Source organism: Pteropus medius, unplaced genomic scaffold (assembly GCF_902729225.1).
Source record: "Pteropus medius unplaced genomic scaffold, Ma_sr-lr_union100, whole genome shotgun sequence".
Lineage (NCBI taxonomy): Eukaryota > Metazoa > Chordata > Mammalia > Chiroptera > Pteropodidae > Pteropus > Pteropus medius.
This window is the reverse complement of record NW_024354911.1, coordinates 14,044,114-14,068,847: the sequence shown is the minus strand read 5'-3', so window position 1 is coordinate 14,068,847 and position 24,734 is coordinate 14,044,114. Positions and strand designations below refer to the sequence as shown.

Sequence of the window (24,734 nt, the reverse complement as noted above, 5' to 3'; positions counted from 1 at the left end):
GGCAGTGCAAGTTGGCCCTGTTCCCCCCATCCCAAGCATCCCCCATCTTGTATCAGCAGATCTCAGCAGAGAAATTGAGCTCACATCCAGCACATTCAGAGATAATGGTCACGAGGAGGCAAGTGACTCCCCTGTTTTTACCCGAAGAGTATCCATGACACTTAAGGAGGACCTCACCTTATATTCACCCATGTGTAATGAGTCAATATATTTACTTCGATGTTACAATTTTGCTGGATTGGTGCCAAGGTCATAGTCGGGAGATGAACAGCCACCCCAACTGGACCTGAATACAATAACTAAGTAAGGTGATTGACTGCTAAAACTAGAAATTAAGTAGAGTCCAAAGTCTCATAGTAAAATACTCTAAAGGCCAGGAAACAACTGAAAGTCAATAATATATCAAGAGCCAGGAAAAAAAAAAAACCACACACAACTTGAATTAAAAGACAATTGACAGAAAATAACACTAAATGACTCATGTGTAGAAATAATCTAAAAAAAATTTTAAGTACCATTTATAAAAATGTTTTAACTAACAGTTACAAACACTTTTGAAGTAAAAGAATAGAAAATCTTAGCAAAAAATAGAAATATAGAGCCTAATTATAGAATCAAAGCTACAGTAACCCCAATGAAAACTTCACTGGGTAGCTCAATAATTGGGTGTGACAGAAGAAGAAATTAGTAAATTTTCAATGTAATTTCCAGTCACACTGTGTTTGCTAAATTGGATGAATCCACAGCACCACTTAGACAATGAATTGCAAATGTAATATTAATTCATTTCTACTCGAGATATTATATAGAATTTAAAATTAAACCTAATTATCCAGGTTGTATGTACTTGATTCATATCTTAATTATTAGCTTAAAAAAGAAGTACAGTACTGATGTTGAAAACTTTAAAAATGTAAGCACTTGTATAGTAATATTATACTGTTCAAACTGTTTACACTTTTGCTCCTTCCATTGTTCCATCTTTTGTTCACTATAGATTCCCATGTAATGAAAAGAATAGTAAACTTTAATTCTGATAATCTGGATTGCAGTCCTGTGGTCATGGCTATACCTATAAATCATAGGATTTTTATCAAAGCACTTACCATTCTCTATAAAATTAGTGTCATTTTAGATAGAACATAGACCACAAAGCTAAATTGACTGGTTTATATCCTAGTTCTATTATTTACAGCTAGGAAAATTTTAGCAAATTATTTAGCTTTTCTGTTCCTTAGTTCCTTCATCTGTAAAATAGATAATTATGATATCTAAAATTATAGTGGGAATTAAATGAGTTAATACATATAAACTAATTTGAAGAATGCCTATCATATAGTAAGCATGAACATTTGTTTTTAATTATTATATCTATTATCTCTTTGCAAATGCTTTTTAAAAGTGAATTATTTATGAAAATATGTGAAAATAATTTGAAAAGCAAAATATCATAGAAAAATAAAACTTACTGAATGTTTTGTTTTCTAGAAGATACTCTTATTAGTAGCCCAGATTATTTGTTTATATGTTCATCTCTATCCAGCATTAGAATAATTTCAAAAATTATCAATAGTTTTACTACATACACATGATATAAATCACATATATAGTATTATCAAAAGATTTGGAAATGATTTCATGGACTTCATCACTTGTTATCAGATAACAGATACTTTTTACATTATTCCCTCTTTTCCTAGCACTATATTCTTAGCAAAATTCAAATTTGAAGGGCTTTAGCACATAGGTTATAGGCCAATGTGCTTGAGAAAGAGAGGAAATTGGATCGATTATTTATATCACTAACTTTCTGCTATGGAGTTATAATAAGTTCAGTGGAGGATAAGAAACAATTTCAGCCATCTGATCAAATTTGAAAGTCATAAATTTTAAATCACATTGAAAGATATTTTTGAGTGACAAGGAATGAAATTTACATTTTAAAAGCCTGATATTGAAACGCTAGACATAAAATCCAACCTTGAGTATCTTTAATCTTATTTTTAATAAAACCTTGAAGAATAGCAATTTTTAGGATGTCTAATATAAAATATCAAATATTATCTCTATTAAATGCTCTATAAACATAACAGCTATGTGTGTATATATGTGTATATATACACATTTATGTGTGTATGTGTGTATATATATATATGTACATATATATAAATAAATTGGTCAGTGTTAAAACTAAGTAAGCAAAAAAAACATCCTTATAGAATTTGTGGAAATATGTAAATATTAATTTACATTCAATAATAAATAAATCTTTTAAAAATTTCTATTTAAGAAGAAGTAACAAAAAACTGTTGGAACTTTGGTAAGGTGATTACTTAATGAAAAAGTCTCTAGAAATCATTGTATAGATAATAGAAATATTTGACCTTCGAAGTCTAGACTAATGTTATTCAGTAGAAATGTAATGAGAGTCAAATACATAATTTAGATTTTTTCTCATAAAATCACTTAAAAATCTAAAATAGAAATAGATGAAATGAATATTTATTATATACTTTATTAGAACAATTATATCAAAATTATTTCACCACAAACGCAATATTAAAAAAAAATAATGAGATATTTACATTCTTTTTTGATCTCTTTTTGTCCTAAAATTTTAAAATTCAATGTGTATTTTATATTTAAAATATACTTTAGTTTGCAATGGCTACATTTCACATGCTCAATAGCTACATGTGACTGGTGATTCCTGTGTTGAACAGAGCCAATCTAGATGGTATGAGAAAATATAAGAAAGGTCTATACAAATGGTGATTGCTATGTTTTCATCTCTGACCATGAAGAGTACAGAACCAGCCATCAGATTGTTGGCTGAGGCAATTTCTAGACCTTTAACATCCCTACCAGGTAGAGAAAAATTTTCAAGGAAACCTTTCTATCTCGGTTTTTGTGAAACATGTACATGTTAGACTTTATATTCATTACTTTAAAATTTTCCAGACTGGTATTTTATAAAATGTTAAAATATCAGCCAATCTTTTAATTAGAAAAGTAGAAGTGAAAACAGAGGGAACCACTTAATAGGAAGAATTAAGGGCTTATTTTTACCATTGGAAATGACAAATATGCTAGCCAAAACACTGCCTTCAAGAAACCTAGAAGTTTAGGCCATGCATGAAAATCACCACCAATTATCTCAGGGACATAAACTGATGGAACTTCCATACTCTCTGCTTTCCTGAAGAACTTGTAATAGCTTCCGCAGTGGTGGTTTTATTACAGGAGATTGCTAATCCTCCTCAGGATCTATCCCCACTTCATTTTCCTGCTCCTGTATCTTTAACTAGACCAAATTCCCAGCATGCCTTAAGGAGTGAGTTACAAAATGTGACCCTTGAGAAGATGTTTTATATAACAAGAGAATTGTATGACTTTGCCAGTATATAGTGACAACATTCTGTGGATGCTAAAGATGTTGAATCGGAGTGTAAGGATTTAAATCAAATCACCACTATTTATCAATATGGCATCATAAACAGAAATTCTGAATTCAGTGGCTAGGCTTGATGACCTGGTAATGTCTCTAGTAGTTTTGTTGATTGGTTGACTGAATTACCAACCCAAGAATTACCTAGAAGAAATGAAAATGTCAGGAGTTACTTAGAAAGATATCCAAAGTCTTAGAGGGATTGGAATGCTGAAGTTGATTTATCATACAAAACCTGTTCGACTTATTGCTTCACTATGTCCTCTGGGAAAGTCCAGAGAGAATTCATTTCATCAAGGCTGTGATAAATTCCTTAGGGGAGCCCCAGAACTCTTCTATACCTCTGTGGCGGCTTTTTTTTCTGTAGGCCAAGTATTGTAGTGGGTGGGATCTGCTTCCATTACACTGGGATCCCTGAATTTAATAGGGATGATGGAATCCTGGGGTAGTCAGGACCTCACTTAATCATTAAGGAAAATGTGAGCTTGCTTAGCATAATGGACAGTGAAGCTGAGAAACTAAGTATACAAATGGACAATAGCCAGATCATATATAAAAATAGAACTCTGATCCACAACCTGCAGCTGAGCAGCAATCTACCCAGGAAACCAACCCATTATCTATAATAAATAGCCCAGGAAGCCAACTTGCTTTAAATGAAACTTGCGGAAAGGTAGATTACTATCTCTAATAACAATCCAGGAAGCTAGACAATAACTTTTGAGACAAATGGCCCCCAATTTGAGACAAATTGTGAGGACTTGATTAATACCTGACGGCTTCCCTTAATTTTGTTTCTGCTTCCAACATAGGACCAACCAAAGTACTCGCTCCTACAAATTATATAGAACACTCTGCATCTGGTTAGACTGCCTCCAGAGTCCCCATGCCAATAGTCTCCAGTCAGGCCATACCTGAGGCCTTTCTTTTTTTCCACTATAAAGCTTTCCCACTCCTCTGCCTACCTTTGAGTCTGCCAAAACAGGTGATGATGGGTGGCTCTCTTGCTCTAGTAAGTCCTCAATAACTATACTTTGCCTTTCTCATTTGGTTGGTCTTTCATTTCCACAAAGCAGGGAAGTATTTAGAATAATCTGACTTTCAGAGACTGTTGGCTTTGACTAGTTGATAATGATATCCTAAGAAATAAATAGTTGGGCAACCTACCAAAGTCCAACTTAATGTATTTAAGCAGATAACCTCTAGATCTAGTGAACAGAAATCTGGCTTATATCACCAGAATAGAGTCATAGTTCCAATAAATTCTCAAACTGTCAATTCACAGACCTGGAACTCCTTGAATGAAGAGGAGGTCATGTCACTTTAAAAAAAGAATCCTGCAACACTGATAGATATTTACATTAATCTCTCCTCCAGCTTTTCGAAAGGGGACTTGTGATTTTTTTATTGAAATAAATAAAATACATTATTTTAATTTTCTTCCCCCCTCTCTTTAATTTTGCCCCCCTTCCACCCCTGACCTACGGATGTTGCTGTCTCCTCTTAAGAACTGGACCTCTGAAGGCTGGACGTCTCTTCCCCTGCTCTCACTTTGCACCCTGGGGGCCTGGCACTCCCAACGCACTTGAGGGGCCTGGCGCACCTGGGGCTTGGCGCACCCAAAGTATAGTCCATGGCTCCACCTGGAGCGTGAACCATTACACTATAGAGCCACCCCTGTTATTTTAATTTTCTTGTTAGCAATTGCATATCCAATTATGATGAATGCATTTTCTTATTTCTATGGGATGTGTGAAAGATTCAGAAAAATGATTTGATTTTAAGACTCATAAGAATTTTGATTTTTGTATCTTAACTATTCCCTTTCTATAAAATAGGATATAAATCAATAGTGCTAAAATGTGAATTAGATTTTAGGTCAAATAATAATATTTACAATAAATTTGAATATTATTTTTTCTTTTTATGTAATATTTTATTAAATCTTAATATTTTTTCTTTTGTTTTTTTGGAGTGTCCATTCATGTAGTTTCCTACATGAATTAAGACTTCTGTGAGAGAGAGAGAGAGAGAGGAAAATATTTAAGAATGACTGGCTTGAGAGTTGAATTAAATTGCACATGTAAGAGTATGCTTTGTTTCAAAGTGTGTGTGTTAGTTTTCTATTACTATGTAACAGAATACCACAAAGTCAGTACTTTCAAACACATCAATTTATGATCTCGCAGCATCTGTCGGTCAGGAGTCCAGGCACAGCTTAACTGGATCCTTTGCTCAGAGTCTCCTCAGACTACAATCAAGGTGTCAGCCAGGCTGTATTCTTATTAGAGGTTTGGCTGGGGAAATCTCCTCTTTCAAGCTCTTCAGGTTGTTTTTAGAACACATGGTGGCTTGCTCCTTTACATCTAGCCACCAAGAGGGCCTCTGACATCAGGCAGGGCCTCTGGCCCTCTTAAAAATTTTTCACCTGACTAAGATAGGCTCATCCAGGATAGCATTTCTTTTAGTGATCTAAAAACAAGTGATTTGAGACTTTCATTTTACCTTCAAAATCCATCACCCTTACTATAATTTATTGGCTAGAAGAAAATCACAGTTTTTGTTTTCACAAAGAGGAGGGGATTACATAACCTTTTAACTCATTGGACTCACCTTAGGGCATGTCCACTATGGTGTGATTTACCAAAAACTCAAAGGAACGGTCAATGTAAAGGAAGGAAAAAGGAGAGACGAAATGAAGGAAGGAAGGAAAGAAAGAAGGAAGGTTAAAAAGGCAAACATGTATGAAAGGAATTCTGACAATAAATATTCAGCTTTAAAATTTAATTCATTTTTTCCTTCTTCCATAAAGACCACTCTTATAATTTTCTACCATTCTCCAAGATTTACACTTGATCCTCTATTTTTCTGTGTTCTTACTTTTCCATTGTATTACTTAGGGTTTTCCGGAGAAACTGAACAAATGGTAGATATATATATAATAAAGAGCTTTATTATAAGGAACTGGCTCATACAGTTATAGAGGCAGAGAAGTCTCACAATATTCTGTCTGTAAGCTTGAGACTCTGGAAAGCCAAGGGTATAGTTCAAGGCTGAGTCTGAAGGCCTGAGAACCAGGAACATTGATGTCCCAGTCTGAGGGTAGGAGAAGACCTGTCCCAGCCATACCTGTCAGTCAGAGAGAGCATTCTTTCTTATGTTGCCTTTTGTTCTATTTAGGCTTCCAACAGATCTAATGAAGCCCACCCACATTGAGGTGTATAATCTGCTTTATTTGGTCTACCAACTCAAATGTTAATCTCACCTAGAAACACCCTCAGAGGCAGACCCAGAAAAATATTTAACCAAATATCTGGGCATCCTGTGTCCCAGTCAAGTTGACAAAGAAATTATCACTATATTCATATATTCAATGATTATAATCCAGTATCACTTTCCTGTACTTATTTGCTTTCAAATTTATTGTCCCTTAGAAACTGAGGAGTACTTTAAAATTAGGAACTCATTCTAATTCACATTCCCAAAGACGTGAGCAAATTAGGTAGAGGATGCACTTGATTAAATGGACCAGATGGAAACAAGAATAAAGAGTACATGTTGTATTCCAGTAACAGAGTCAGGCACTCTTACGTGCTACTGTTTTACTCACTGCCATTACTATTAACATTAATTAATATAAAAGAGAGAGTTACTTACACAAAAGGAAAATAATCTCTGATGTTTATGAAAACAAGTACAACCTCTTGATTATATTATGATATCAAAAGGAATAGAAATAAAATATGTATAGCATCAGAGATTTGAAAAGCAGACTGTGAAATTTACAAAATCTTAGCTATGGCAACTCCTTAACTTGCTATTTAGAATACCTAAAAACATTTTTAGGGTGGCAGATTATATGAATTTTCTCTTGCTTTTTCCTCTTAACTGTGACTTTGGAGGAGTTACTTTATCAGTTACTTCTCTATCAATTGACAGTAACAATAGTTACTATATCTGGAGGGGGTGATATGAAGAATGAATGAGTTGAGAACAGTGATTTTGTTTAGCAAAGTAAATGGTTTGTTAATTGATACATGAAAAAATTGCTTTTACATCTTAGGGCAAGGGGGGAAACACCCCACAAACTACCAAAGCGAAGTAACACAAGCTAAAACAAAGCATATTTAGAAAGTAGAAAAGTAAAGGCTTGCAGAAAACAGTCTCCTCCCTAGATTTCTTTCTTGTCTTTTAGTAAAAATAAAAAATAGCTTATACTGTTACTAGTTCTGGGGAGTCCTGGAACTCTTAGACCTCTGTTCTTGGTGACCAGTCGATGAACAATTGAAGGCAGATGCCCAGCAATTGCATGCAAGCTAACTTTATTGAAAGTGCAAGTACACCTTAGGAGGAAGAGTAGGCTGCCAAGAGTGGTCAGCCTTGAAGTACAAGTGAAAGTATACTCAGACGGAGGAGCGAGCAGGCTCAGGAGAGAGCTGCTGCCTCTTCCAGTTGTGGATTTGGGGATTTTATCCACTAATCTAACCGAGAAATGGAATATTCATGATTTGGGGTGGTTCCTTTGTGGAAAGAAGATGGTATTTTCCAGAATCAAAGAGATGTCCCTTTTCTTGCCATGTTTGTGCTTTTCAGAACTGGCATGGCATCAGGTGCATGATGGGTATAGCCTTAACTGCAATGCTGATTTATTATAATGATTGCATAAGGAAGCAAAGGTGAATTCTAGGTCACAACAGCTGTCCTGAGCATTGATATTGAGAACTTTCCCTATCCCCTTGATTTTACACTTCAGTAGAAAGTTTTAAACCACAAAACTGCTTCACCACATCAAAGCTATTGTTCAAGGATATTTTTCATTTTAGTGGCTCTGGGGCAGGGCCCTAATGTAACTCCTACCTTTAGTTTATTAGCAAAAATGAATTATATATTTATAAATAATTATGAAAAAATGTTAAAATCTTCTCAGTCTGCTATTTTTATTTTGTACCTATGCTAACCCCTCTTTTTCTATTTTTTTCTTGTTCATCGTATATTTCTAAGCCTTAACTTGAAGAAACTGACAATTTTTAAATTTATAGTAACATATGAACCTCCAATCAAAGAATCTGGCTTCCAGAATTAAATTCCCTAATTCTATGAATCTTCTCTTGAGTGAAAGGAGTCGTGTCTCAGGAACATACAATACTAGCACAAGGTGCAATCGATACCAACCCAGGCCAGAAACTAACTAGCACAAAGACAACCAGAATGGAATCAATAGTTTGCTATTTTCCTTCCTTAAGTTTCTAATTTTCTTTCACCTTAACACAGACATGGACCAATCACTGTTGCAAGGCAAGGCTGTACCGACTAAATGGATAAAGTTCCCAGGTCACCTTTATAATTTAGCCATTTAAAATCTAGGAGTTGGGCATGTAGTATTTCATAAATGAAAATTTTAGCTCTTCGTTTGTTTTCCATTTTCACCAAATGAAGAATGGGAAGAAGCTTTTCATTAAAAATTACAGTTTTAGATTATCAATGAATAGTTTTTCTTAGCAGCTCAGCAGAACTAACAGTGGTAGAATGTGCAACTGATGGTTTAAATTAATAAAAATGGCACATTTCACAGTCAATTTTTGTTCTACAAGCATTACTGAGTATGTTGCACTTCTTGGTATAAGAAATCAGAGCATGTGCTAGGTGTGTTTGGCATAATATTTCATTTACACCTCAAACCCTAAAAATTAGGTGCCATTGCCCTTTTACAGAGATGTAAACTGAAGTTCAGAAAAGTTAAGTAACACACAGAAATTCTAAAACTAAGAATTGAATACATACCTAAAATACACCAAATGGATAAATGTATAGTTTTTTATTATATTACAATCTTACCATTAGTGGTATTTATGTCAAATGTTTTTTATAACTTTGGCTTGATTTTTATAATCACTCAAGTTGAAATGAAAGAAGAGTCATCTATCATCACTTCTGCGTTTTCTGCAGTTCAGTACGTGTCCAATTGCATTCAAAACCATTTAAAGCCTTCCTTTTCTTTTTTCTAGGCCATTCTTACTTAGATGGTCTCTCTTCATTGGGCTGAATAAGAGTGCAGATTTTCAATTCCTTGGAGAGATTCAAAGCTATCTATCCCTGCTACGTTTTCATTATTCCTTCAGAGTCTCATTTTTTTACCATCTGGTAAATTTCAAAGGCCAAAAATGTTCACTTCAGACATATTTTCTGATTCTAAAATAAAAGTCATACCTAGAAGCATAATATAAGAGAAAAGAGGTGGAATTTGGAATGGTTACAGACTTTCAGTGCACTAATTCAATTTCAGGATCAAAACTTTGTACTTCATTTTTGCTTTTCTTCCTTAGTAGAGCATCTAATTTATAAAAACAGTTTCTACATACACAGTTCTCATTAAGTTTTCTGGATTAGTTTCTAAAACTTTTTCACCCATTTACACAAATCAAATCTTCTCATAGGATTCCTTTCATAGTTCTTTTAAGTCCAGACTTCCTCTTTTTTAAGTCCTCTGACTTTTTCTTTCATTGTGCCTATCATCTTCTCTTTTCACTGCAGCTGTTAGGTTAAAAAAAAAAAAATCAGAAACCTATTGATGTCGCTTTCTCCTGTCACTTTCATCAGGAAAAAATAGAGTTTCAATGTGCAGCATCTAGTTGCTTAGCAACAATATTTTCGGCATCCCTGTCAGCATGAAGAGTGTGAAACTGTGTCTGCTAATGTAGCTGCATTACAAAAAAGAGCATAGTTCGAGTGGAAATAAGAAAAAATAAACCTTAAAGGTATCAACAATCTCAGGATATAATGAATGCAAAAAGAATGAGCATTTTTCAGTGGGCCCATTCTTTTTGCCACATGACATATCACTTGCAGAAAAGTCTGTTCTCCAAAGCAATACTTCAGTAGTTATGTCATGAAAAATGCCAACATGACTGTGTTCAGCATCAAGTTACTACGTTGTCCAATTACTTTATTTTCTTATACATGTATTTACAGTTCCTGAAATAAGTAGTGTTACTATGAATGTTTGTGGTATAGGCTAGAATAATAAACTTTTAGTTATATATTTTCAAAATTTGTTACCATTATTTGTTTTAATGAACAAGAACTGATGGCTTTACTATGTAAGTGTGTGAATGCATTCCTATTATTTTTAGGAATTTTTATTATCTTTATTTTAATCACACGGTATCTTTTCTTTTATAACAGACACATGTATTTTTCTGTTTGGTATCTTTGTAGTTGTCTGATTTTTAAATAAAATATTTTAATTGTCTTATATTTATGTTGTTCATGGTTATGTGTTTGAAAGTGGATAGATGATAGAAAGACTGACAATTGAGTTTCATAGTAAATATAATTAAGTGTAAAGATATCTTTTCAATTAGAAGATAAAAAACAACATATGACTTATATTTTACTAACTTGTCATTTTTAAAATATACTTTATTGCATACTGTTTTAGAATTTTGATTATCAGTTCAGAAAACTAATTATAAGCTTACTTAAATGTTGTTCTTTGAATTTAATGCATTTTAATATAATGATGTGGTTATGGATAGAAGTTGCAAAGCTGTTTATCTAAGGCTAATTTTGTGCATCTGTAAATAAGAATAATATTTCTTAATTTCAGGATTACCACAAAAATTAAGATAAGATAATAAATGTAAAACACGAAACAGGTCTGATAGCAAAACATATTCAGTAAATCAAAGCTCTTGTTACTCAGAAATTTTCATTAGACAGACTGCTTGAACCAGATGATTTTTTTCAGATACTTTCTGCTTTTTTATATAAATATATTTTTAACCATTAAGATATGCTGAGAGTAGTAGCATTCTTTACAGTAAGTGTTTAAGCATACAGGATCCAAAGAAGTTGATGAAATATAACTAATCAAAATCTTAGTAATAACCAGAAACATTGAGTGGGTAGACATTAATACTTACTAATATTTTTTAATGTCCACATTGGTCTGTGTACAGCATGGTCATAAAGTGTTTTTATTTTTATTTACATAATTATGGCTTTTTTTTTTTTTATAAAAGGAAAGCCTTCCATTTAAAAAGGAACACTTAACTTCATGTTCAAAATGGTAGGTAATTGTCTCCAAAGATCACAAATGATAATATGGAAATCTTTTTAATCGTATAAGCTCACAAGAATGTAAAGGGGTGCAAAACCATCAGCAGACACTGCTATTTAAAAGATTAATAAACTGGAAGTAAGGTATTTAGGAAAAGCTTGGAATACAAAACATATAGTCAAAAATAAACAAAATAAAATCTCTAGAGAAACAAACAAAAAAAACCCCTAAGACAATCTTAATATTAATGAAAATATTGTATCTGTAAAGAGTAAAGAGTATTAAAAATAAACAAAAAACATATGCATATCTCGTAAATTAAAATTCTGGCAAAATATATGGTTTAAGTGTAGAAAAAAAGAAACAAATATATCCAACCAAAGTAAGAAACATGAAAATACAATTTAAAGGTCTACTTTCTGACTCACAGAATTTCTTGGTAGAAATAAACAGGAATATAAGGGGATTAAATTTTCAAAAAAAGCAAAAAAAATTCTAGAGCTGAAGGATGAGAGTATTAGACTATAATAAACTCAGTAAAGGCCTAATCCCCCCAAATTAAATAATATCAGCATATTGACATATTAGAATTTTTCAGAACATCAATGATAAACATATTAAAAGTTCCAGAAAGTAAATGATCCACAAAGGGATAACCTTCAGAAACTTTGCATACAGTTGAACGATAAATTTAATAGACTGAAGGAAGTTTAATTTAGATTTCGGATAATCTACCAGGTTAATCTATTAATCAAGTGTTTCAGACATGCAAGATCTCAGAAATTTCACTTCCCACAGTTTAAGGATTTTTTTTTTTTTTTTGCAAAATTTAAACTGAGAAAGAAGAAGACACAAAATGTAGGGGGAAAATTCCTAAGAGATGTTTAGCAGTCATAAGGAATAATTGCACCAGATAGAAACAGAAATACTTAGGGTACCACGGTGTAAGAATCAAGGAACAAAGAGGGGTCTAGAGATTTTTATATTACCCTTGACAATATGAGACTACTTAAAAAGATGATAAAGTTGTTAATTCTAATTTTTTTAAAAAGAATATGAATCCAAAACTTTAGAAAATGCAAATTGCCGTATTGGCAGATGCGTGTGTGTGTCAAGGAAGGGGGGATGGTTTGGGGGCGAGGAGGATGGTGAGGGAAGCAATCATAGCACATTACTTGTGCAGTGAATAATATTAAAAATGTCATTGCACCACAAAAACATGTATTTTAATGTGTTGTGAGCACATTAAAAGTGTTGTGAACACTTAGTAGTAACCCATAAACAAACAATATTAAGTATTAACTAATATTATACAAATGAATATAAATGATAGCAAGCTTGAAAATTAAAAGTAGAAGCAGAAATAAGTGAATTCACAATTGAGAAGCAGGGTTGCATATAAAACAAAAGAAAAATAATAAGCTTACTTAATAAATAAAGAGTTCATATACATTTTTTAAGAAATGATGGAAAAATAAATAAATCTTTAAATTTTGTAATTTCAGGTAAAGCACATGGAACAATTAAAAGTCATGTTATAACAATGGTCTGAAGGTAGAAGAAAAAGATGGTGTGAAACCCTCAACTATTATATCAGAAAATTAATAGAATATACCTAAAAGTAATAAGTCAAGAAACAGTGATTTAAGCATATGGTTAGGAGTTAGAAATTCAATAAAGTAATCTTTAAAAATTAAAATATTTTCTTACTAGGTAGTGTGGGGCCAAGGCACACTTGTTTTCATTATTAGCCTATTTGCAATATTTTTCATCAAGTTTATACATTATTTAAATCAATTTATGTGCATATATCAATATAAATGAATATTCATGGGACAAGGTTGTATTTCTTTTTGTGCTTCTATAGTCAATGGTAAAATTATAGGCTCTTTTAAAAAAGAACAAAACTGAGTATATTCTGAGAATTGATGAATAATTTTTAGAGTATGGTTCTTATCTATAATATTAAAATTATTGTAATAAAAAGTTTCAACATAATCAAAAACCTAATAAAAGATATTAAAAAGAATAACTATAGGGTTCAACATACTTAATAGTAAAAGGCTAAACTCTTTCTCCCAATGATCAAAAATAAATCATGGATGACTGGTCTCACCACTTCTATTAAATATTTTACTATAAATCTTAGTGCAGTAAGTTAATAAAAAGATATCAGTGGCATAAAATTTAAAAGGGAGATGTAATAAAATTATATTATGGTAATGTTGCACAAGTATGCAAATCTTCTAAAAATCTTTTAATTGTACACTTTAAATGGATGAATTTTATGGTATTATATCTCAATACATCTACTTAAAAAAAAAAAGTAAAGCTGCCTTTATTCATAGATGATATGATTCTCTAAGTAGAAAATGCTATTGATTCCACCTAATACTACTAGCAAGGATTCACAGTTTTGAAATAGAAAAATCATTTTATTTCTACGTAGCATCAATTAATTTCTTTTAGAGATTTGAATTCTTAGTGTTTTTTTACCCCAAGATGTAAATCATGTATTCTTATAAAAAATTTTATATACAAAAAAAATTTTAATTTTTAAAAACAAGGTTGTTTTTTTTTTTTTTACTGTGTTTCTATGTTTTGTTTTATCTGTTGCAACACTTTAGCAATTAAAGCAGAAATAAAACCCTACCAATTTATAACAGCAGAGGAAGCTGTTTCCTGGATCTCAGTCTTTCTTCTGATATTGACTATTCTTTCTTTCTGCCAAGCATCCTAAAACAACACAACACAACAACACAACACAACACAACACAACACAACACAACACAACACAACACAAACAAAAGTATAATAAAACTCACAAACAAAAGCTAAAACAGAACAAAAATACCTACTTCTAGGTTTAGTTTTCTTATCATCACCGTCATCATCAGCAGCAGCAGCAGCAGCAACAGCATCAACATCATTACTGTTAGGTAGCTAGTTAGATATGAACAACAGGAGAACAAAGGAATAGAGGCCCAGCCTAGAGACCACCCAAAGAACACCCAATTGGTAGTTAGAGACTCTCTCCTGAATCCCCAGAGACAAAGGACAGGAAGGACAATAATCCATAGCTGGTTTAATCCAGCCACAGATTCCTGCACAGAAGATACTACTCTAACTTGCCCACAATCTAAACCTCATTATACCATCATTGTAATATCATGTTTATGCCTGGAAGTTCATGAATCTAATTATAACAGATTGACTTCTGGGTAAGCACATACGCACTAGGCAAAGAGTTATATAGCAGCCAAATGTCAAGCAAAATGACCTCAAGTGCCAAACATACCAATCACCTAGGAATGCCTTTGGAACCACTCATCATGGTCCAACTTTAATCCAGACATTCCTACTTCTAGATTATTACGGCTCTCTATCTTTCCTGGCTATAACCCGTGCCCACCCCCTACCCCCGGTAAGTATCCCCATTTCCACATGGTTAGCCAATTTTAGGCTCGACCTGTCTTGTACCTCATAACGTGCCTTTAATAAACAAATACTTCTCATAATTCACTGAGTTCAAATTCATTTCTTCATCAGTGATAAGGACCTGTGTGTTACTGGAACTCAGATCGCTGCAACAGTAATGTTAGCACCATCATCTCAGGTTTAGCAGATACATCTGTGTTTTAAATCACTTTTTCAGTAATCGAAACAAAGACTTTGCAAAATGAAATTTCCTGTCAGATAGTTAATCTATTTATTTGGCAAGGGGTAAAAGAAAGTAAAAAAGAAAATTAAAACTGCTATTAGTAACAGTAGACATCTATTGTTTGCTGGGTAGCTACAAACAATAACATGGTAGGAAATTCTTGATCCAACTGATTCATTTAGTTTAATGTATTTCATGAACAGCCATATATACTTACTCACAGTTTTTAAATTTATCATTATTTTCTCTTAACCCTTACTAATAACTAAATAAAACAAAGATACTATTTTTAAAAAGCGTTGCAGTTCCAGCTAATAACAACCTTCTTTCAGAACATTAACTCCAACGGAAGCTCAAAGATATTTACATTTTCTTTCTCTTTTTACTTTTACTTTTAAGATAATCATTTTGTTTAGAGCTTGCTGTGTGGTAGACTACTGAATATAGAAAGTTTATCATGTTATATCTGTTTAGTAAATTTTGCTTTTTTTTTTCTGTTCTAGATTTTTATCATGGATTAGTCTGAAATTTAAATTCTGACCAGTCTGTTTCATCATTTTCCCCTAGTTTCGCATTTCCACTGTGCCGATACAAAATGGAAGTTAAATAACAACTGTGTCATATTTGGTTTTGATAATTTATATTCAGTCAAATTTTAACATTAATAGTTTTAGTTAATATCTTAGAAGCGGATCCAAAGAAAATATACTCAAAATATGCAGTCTTAGATGCTAGTTAAATTGTATTACTTCATATTTTGAAACAGAAACTTAGTGGCAATATATTTCTTAAGTGGTGAAATATAAATAAATTGTTCCAATGACTGTTACTTTTATCTCACTTATTTATTACCCTAGTCATTAATGTATATATTATGTAATTATTCTTTTTATACACAGCACACCTATGGGAATGCCTTGTTTCATTTCCTCTGTTGGCTTTTTTTGGGGATGGCCATATTTGGTTTATGAGATTTCTTGATTTAATGATTTACTTTTTCTAATTCACAAAATAAAATTAACTTCTAACATGGTAAAATGAAACAGCTTTTTGCTGCTTGCATCATGGTAATGTCCTTGCTTTCTTGAGTCTAGTGCATAACTGATTTAAAGTACTTGTCTTCAGTTCTACCTTCAACTGAAGATTGTCGTTAGGTTGAAAATTTGTTAGCTGTGAGAGAAATCTTTGTATATTTTTATTGTGAGAGGTATGATCATTCTTAAAGCTTATTTTTGCTACATAATGTGGATTCATTTTTTTTCTATCACAGTACTAACAAATATAATTATTTAAGTATAAAAAAGTTATTAATATACTATTCTTATGTCAAAAAAATGACATTTTGTTGAAGTCATGCAAGATGGTGTGAACCCAAGTGAGGACTCATGCTCCTCCCACAGGAGAGAGGGTCCTTGACTCTGAGAAAGAAAGAAGTCAAGAGCAAGCTTGAGTTAGAGACAAAAGGAAAGTTTGTTAGAGAAGGAATAACAGCTCCACAGAAAGAGAAGTGGTCTTCTCTCAAAGTCGGAGAATGAGACCCCTACTGTTTGAGGAGTTGGTTTTATATCTGTTTTCCTTTCATGGTATGGTTATATAGCCTTGAAGGCATAGGGAATTGTTTGTAATATCAGCAGGAATCTTCCTGTAAATTCTCTGTCTGTATGTTGTTCACCCAGGTTCTCATGTCAAGCAGCATAGAGCAGTCTCTAGATAAACCTGGTTTAATATTTAGTTAATTTGTGTAGTTCTCATGCCTCTTTTCTATATTACAAGTGTTACACAAATGTAAAAGACGTCATATTCTGTTATCCTGGGCTTCTTACTAAAGACCCAAATGTTTCCGAAGGAAAACAAAACAAAACAAAACAAAACAAAATCTTTTTAATGAAACAATGTTGAACAAATCTTTTTCTCGCAGTATTTAATCTTGGTCATTGATCTCACTCCAAAGATGTTCTTATTAAATTGTGTGAGATAGGAAAAATATCTGCTTTGAGAAAGTATAGTTTTTTTTTGTTTTGTTTGTTTGTTTGTTTTAGCTTGTAGTTCTTTGCTTTAAGGAGGAAACATAGTCAATAAAGTCATTTAATGAAAGTTTGGTGCAAACTATGCCTTAACCATTTTGAAAGATGATGGAAAACAAAAGTGAAGGAGAAAATAAGAAAAGTTAGGACTTAGAGCACGTGAAAACAATTAAACAAAAAAATCAGAAGTCATGATTTTGAAGAGTGAAAGTTAAGAAATCCAGATAAGCGAAAGAACTTAGATATATGAAATAATCAAGAGTATCAAATATAATATGACCATGTTAATGTAACATGAGAAGTGGAGAAAATTTATAATTCTAGATCTTATTCTCAGATGATCTGTGATCTTTCTGCACACCTTTCCCAACATTATGAGAAAATGTGACTTCATATTATTAGGATTTCTTAATCCATTTTCATTATGATTAATTCCTCAACTTTTCTTTCCCCAATCAACCCATAGTTTCGAACCACATAATAGACATCCAATAAATCTTTATTAAATAAATAAATAAATGAATAAAAACATGTTATTATAACAAAAGAGGAACTACTTTCAGTAAGTGAAGAATATAGCATTATTTAGTAATTCTGTATATTTTTATATATTTTATAATGAATCTGATGAGTGCTATGATGCCAGATGCTATGCTATAGAATCTCTAAAACTTCAGAAGAGTCCCAAGTCTTTTGGAATAGTCTCTATTGATATTTTTTCTATAGTAATTCTTCAGGGTTTTTAGCATATTGAATATACTCTGTCTTTTACACATACTGCAAGTATTTTCTAATTTGTGTTTACTATCAATTTTAAACATGCTGGAGCATCAATAATCTTAAATTTTATGTAATCAGATTTATCAGCCTTTGTTTTACAAAAAAAAATTATTTATTTTACACATAAAAAGGTATGTGACCAATTCTAAATTAGGAAAATAGTAATCTATATTTTTATTCATTTATGTCTTTTTAAATTATATCTTTAAGTAATTTAGAATTTATTTGTTGTATGATTTGAGTAAGTGATCTATGGTAGAGAGGATTTGGTATGATTCAATATAAATTATATTTTTCTTCCTCAATAAGGGAATCTTGAATTTATTTGGATTTGACAAAGATTACAGCTAAACATACATGCAAGCCTTCCTTGCAGCTAAGTAGTCAAGTAAATAAATTTATACCTGTGAAATACGATTAAAAAGATTATGTCGGACATCTGGGAAGCCTTCCTAAATAGAAGTGAATCAGCTAAAAAGCACAATCCTGTTACCGTCTTTAATTTATTACCACATAGATCATTCTAGGCTTTTTTCCATTCCTTCTCACTCCAACAGTAAGAAATCTGCTTCCACCAACTGCTATCCATTTATTAATTGTTCAGTTTCAATATACTTAGTTTCAGTATAATGGTGTCAAAATTGTTAACTCTTACACTTTGGGAAACAACTTTATCAACTAGAACACAGTGCTTATATCCAGTTGCTTTGCCTTCAGGGTTACAGATTTCACTTATTTCCACATTTATTTAAGTCAGCACATTTCTCCCCACCTTCTTCAGTGAGGTTATTTCATTCTTTAGAAAAATAGTAACATTCTTTTGTCACCATCTTCATTCCCTCCCAGGATCCCCAGATCTCTTAAATGATCTTTATTTAACATACATATATTAAGCTTCACTTTTTTGTGTGTGTGTGTGCTATAAAGTTCTACAGAAACAAATGGACAGTGTCATGAATACACTAATGCACATCATTCAGAATATTTTCACTGTCTTAAAAATTCCTCTCTGTTTCACATACTCAATTATATTCAAGTACCATAATACTGTCTCTCATCTGTAGATTTCTAACTAAAGCCAGAACTTCGAAATATCATTGGTGAGGAGGCAAGGATGAAGCAAAACCAAAATTTCAAACTGATAGCTAGTCAGGTAACTAGTCGAACAGCTGGCCTCCAATCATCCATGCCTTTCAGTGTATCATGCTTGTATGTAATATGTATGTAAACCATTCTTACCCACTGCACAATTGACTCAAAGCCTATCGATTCTTAATGGTGCTTAGAAGAAAGGTCTCTCTAGTAAATATAGGCTGCAATACAACTTTATTATCTTAATAGCTAAAGAATCAATGGAGGTTGACCTGACAGTAGCAAATGAGAAGGCAGACATAGCCTGAGGCAAGTACTAATAAAACAAGTATAGTAGAGTTTCTAGTTCTTTTAGGCAAGTAAATGTATCACTTTTGAGAAACATGATATATGAACCTAATAGAGAGTAAATAACATACCTGAGACAACAAATGACCACCCAACATGAACTAAATCACTTTACTGCTGATGTTTCATTTAACTAGCATCAACATTTAAGCCTACACTCCAATATGGAACCACATGATAGGAGAACTAGCATTAGTTGAAAGTTGGTTACTTTTGAAACTTTTCATAGTTTCAGATATTTGTCCCCATTGGAATCAAAAATTAGTCTAGATTTATATTTTCTTTATCTAAAAACATACATTATTTTTGAGTTTTTTAAAAATATTTTTATTCATTATTATTGCTTCTTATACAATAGTATTACTTCTTTCCAAGGAAATTATTTTTAATTAAATTTAAATACAATCAATTAAAGCCCATAGTTTTCTATTTCCCTTATCCCCCAAACCATTGCCTGTAGAGAAGACTGTAATGATCTATTAAAGCTCATTACAGCAGCAGTTCAGAAAAAAAAATGGACATCTTGAAAATATGTGGTGCTTTTCTAATGATTTCAAAGTATTCTCTGACTCAATGACTAATATATATTACTTTTTATACTGTGGCCAACATATACTCTGAGTTACAAGAAAGAAGGGAAAAACTTCAACTTTGTCTATTTTCAACATTTCTGACATCCGTTTTTGTCACTCTAGACTCTGCTTCTTGAAGGGTTTAGAATCCAAATGTGAAATACTTCTATCAGAAGATAATCCAAATGGATTAAAAGTTGTGACTACCACCCAATCAGCTCTGCTTTCTTATAGCACAGCCAAAATAGAGAGAAATGCTGTTTTATTGAGGGATAGATTTTGGCTACCAATGTCAAAGAGAATCACAGTGATAAAATTAGGTAAATAAAACATATAAATGGGACCCAAGGAAAATGTTGGGAATATTTTAGAGCTTCCATGATTCTCCACCTTTCTGGTGATTCTGGAAAATACTTCTCTTTTTTTTTCTTAAAAAAAAATTAAATTAATTAGTTTTTTACTGCTGATTTTGGAATTGGTAGTATCTGCAAAATATCAGTGTAATGAAAGATTTGTTAAAGTAGACACTGCACAAAACATAAAGGAAAAGATAGATCAATTTAACTAGATTATAATTAAAAACAAATTTCCGACAAAAAATGCTCATAAACAGTGAAAAGGCAACTACTTGCCTTTTACAAAGCATACATAGATTCATGTTATATTAATAGACTGTAAGCATTTTGATGTTAGGAATTATATTTAATGGTGCTAAATAAATACAAATTTAATTAAGGTCTTTTCATTGAACTTGAGCACTATTACCAGAGTAAGATTTGTAAAGAACTGTATACTTTAGAAAATAACATATATGTGAAAGATTAACTTCTATATTTATTTCAAAATATAAATTTAAATTATTCAACAATTGAAACAAACTACATAAAACCAATCGTTGTAGCCAATGGAATGACATTCTCTAGTAAATTATGCATAAGTCTATCACGTTGACTGTAGAATTAAATGTTATCACATGATGTACAGTAGGTATTGTTTATGTATCAGTTTGGAAATGATACTTTAAAAATTTTATAGTGCTCAAATTTATTAAATTCCATGTTTCTTTTAAAGATAAATAATAATTACCAAAAGCATGATCAGCAAAATATGAGATACACACGACAAATACAATTACAAAATAAAGACACAAACTATAATAGCAATGCCCTAATTATATAAAAAAGAAAAGCCATTTAAGATGCATCTTGGTTAAATAGTCTCCAGATGGCAGTCTAGTTCTACCTCAGCCAAAAATGCTGGGTAGAGACACCTGGTATCTCTTAAGTTCTTAATTTCTGGCAAAGGGACCACTTAATATTTATCATTCTCTTCATGGAAACTTAGTGAAAACTCAGTTTTATTCAGTTTGCTGTTTATGGCTTCATAAAACATACAAGAAAAAATCCTATATCATTTGGTTATTATTGAAAGCAAATATACATAGGTTCATTTGTACTCAGATTTATATTTTTTAAACAGATAATGGTGCATATTATAAAACAGTATTTATCGTACAGTATTACATTTCAATTGATATGACATTCAATCAAAGCCTAAGGAATAACTATTCTTTCCACCAAAAATGGTGATACTTCCATTGGATTCATATTCAGATAAGATCAACTATTAATAACTATAAAGTAGTTCCTTTCATATGAAATTTCAGTAAAACCTAGGTTTTAGTTCATTATTAACAATACATAAGAAATAAATCTTATTCTAATGTAACATTTCAGAAATTTAAAATTGTAGGCATTCACAAACACTCCAGATTGTCTGTTCTTCACTTTAAAAATTGGAATTGAAAGTGAAAAATAAAGTAAAAAAAAAAAAAAGAAAGTAGAGCAAGCAGTGTATACTGTATTAGAAAAAAGAACAATAAATAGTGCTCACGAAAGAAAACTAATGAACATATAAAGAAAAAAGATATCAGTGAATATAGATATAATGGATGGGGTCTTTGAATAATTTTTTTTTTTTGTTTCCAAACAAAAAGAGAATAGTTATAACCATTGAATGGAAAAGAATTAGCAAGATAAAGAAAGTTAGTTGGAGAAAGTCTGTCAAAAACAAGACTGTGCAAGGGAATTCACTTTTAGAAACAGATAAGATTAGAACTGAAGTAAAAGAAAATCAGTATTTTAACCCATGTCAAGTAAATGCAGTGTGTGAATTCAGAAAACAATGATTTTAAATTTAGTCAAATACATTATATTATAATGTGGTAAATTAAATTATGTAATTTCATTCATTACTTCAAGGAGCATAATCTACTATTTTCAAACTATGTCATGATTTACAAAAAGGAAATTATATAAAATGAAGCATAACAATTATTTTTAAGATGGCATTTTTTAAAATTATGAGGACTCTACATTTTTCCTTAAAGAAATTAAGGAGGAAGTAAGAAGCATACATCATCAGAAAAAAAATGACTAAAAGCATAAAATGTACAGTTTCATCCAGGGGTAGAAAAATAATCATTTAAATCTGAGCAGTTAATTGAAAGCTATAAATAGTAAGCCAATATTAGAAAAACTTCAGTAATTTTGTAAGCTAGAGAATTTATATGAACATAGAACAAGAAAGTAAAATTCCACAGCACAAAGAGTAAAATGGATGTGTTTTAATTATGAAATAAATGCCAATGTTACACTAAAATTGCATTTTTACTACTTTATATATAAATTTGCATGGCATATACATGTATTTGTATTTTGATATGTTAAAAAATAGCTGGAAGCTGAAATTATTAAATATTGAAATCATTTAACCTTTTTAGGATTACCATCGTATTTATTATTCCTTGAGAAACAACTTAATTATTCATTAAATTTGTGTTCCCATTTATAAGAAGTAAATGAAAGTCTGGTATATTCGTAGGATTTCTCAATAATTTATTTTTTCCCCTGAAAACAAGATGAAATAATATAAAAATCTTTTGAAATTTGGTATTATTATAATTTGAACTAGGAAATGGGTAGAAAATGATCTTCCACTCTTTAGGGCAAAAGCTATTATCTTAACCTCCTGTTATTAAGGGGATAACTCATATAAAATATGGAGAAGTCTGTTTTCCTATATCGTGTGAGAGAGGATGGTTTTTAAATGGCCCCATCATCATAAATAGAGTAGTATAGACAAAATAGAGTATTTGCGTAGGGGATTTCTGTTACCTGTCTCAGCAGGAACCAGAAACACACTCAACAAAGGAAAATTAGAGGGAGATTTTAATAAAGGGACTATTATATAAAAATGTAGACACAGTATAGTGAAACTACAGAGGATTGTTCAGTACTGCTGTGCTTGTAATAGTGGAATCGTAACCACCCAAGGCTGGAAAGAATGAGAGTGGGAGTCATTTCTGAAAACCAAGGGAGAGTCATATACAGAGGGACACCTAAGAGGAGCTATGACCTTCAATCAAGGGATACAGTTACACAATGGCGACTCATCAGGAAAAAAGTCAAAAAGATACATAATCTAACCTCACCCTTCTCTCTTCCTTCAGTCTCCTGCCAAGTGCCCTAGTTAGCTGAGCTCTGTCAGAAGCCAGAGCAAGAGGGATTCCTTTGCTACAATCTGACAGGTCAGTCTCCGGGATAGAGAGTAGGATAGAGAAGGGCAGAGAATGTGTATTCGTCAGGATTTTCCAGAGAAATAGAATCAATAGGGTCTATATATCTATATATCTGTATATCTGTCTAAATCTATATCTATATTACCTATATCTATATCTATCTATATCTATATCTATCTATATCTATGTACATATACAGAGAGAGAGAGAAGAAGAGAGACAGGAAGAAAGAGAGGAGAGATTCATTACAGGAATTGGCTCACATGATTATAAAGGCCAAGAAGTCTCATGATGTGCAGTCTGTAAACTAGACAACTAGGAAAGCCAGTGGCATAATTCAATGAGTCTGAGAGCCTGGAAATCAGGAGAGTCAATCGCATAAGTAAGAATCTGAGTCTAAAACCCTGAGAACTGGGGTTGGGGAGTGGTCAATGGTGTGTTTACTTCCAACTCCAAAGGCCCAAGAACCAGGGACTCTGATTCTTGAAGTCAGAGGAAATGGATGTCCCAGCTCAGGTAGAGAGAGCGAATTCACCCTTCCTCTCTGTCTGTTCATTCTATTCAGCCCCTTAATGAATTGGATGATGCCAGCCCACATTGGCGAGAGATCTTTATTCAGTCTAATGATTCAAATCCTAATCTCTTTCAGAACGACTCACATAAACACACCCAGAAATAATGTTTTACCTGCTATCTAGGCATCCCTTAGTCCAGTCAAGTCTTAAGATCAAACACTTTTAAAGTTACATGTGAAAATGACATTTTTTTAATTTTCTAGAGCCCTAAATCCAGGGAAGTTCTATACTAGGTCAGAATTACATACGTCAGGTGATTCAGTTTTTTTTTTTTTTTTTCTTAAAACTGTGTTTAATATTCCATGGGTCAACAGAGTATACAGAATACATCGTAACCTCCTTATTCTAGTATTTAAGAATCTCCTCATTTTAAAAATCAACTATTATTTTCTACCATAATGTCTTGTGGCTAAATCACTAAAAGTAGTCATGTCTCATTCTTTCTGAGTATTTCATCTTTTTTTTCCCTTTGGAACTTGATAAAAATGAGATGTTAACTATGCTACTAGGCCATAGTTATTGCAAAAATAATCCAAGTTTGTCAGTCTGTATATGAACTCAGAAAAATAAAAATGCCAGATAGATCATAGTTTTG

At 32.0% G+C, this 24,734-nt stretch overlaps 1 pseudogene; it reads right to left on the bottom strand.

Moving 5' to 3' along the window:
• Window positions 1-5,107, bottom strand: part of LOC120597844 (serpin B6-like) — a 67,504-nt pseudogene extending 62,397 nt beyond the window's left edge.
• Window positions 5,108-24,734: the final 19,627 nt, after the last annotated feature.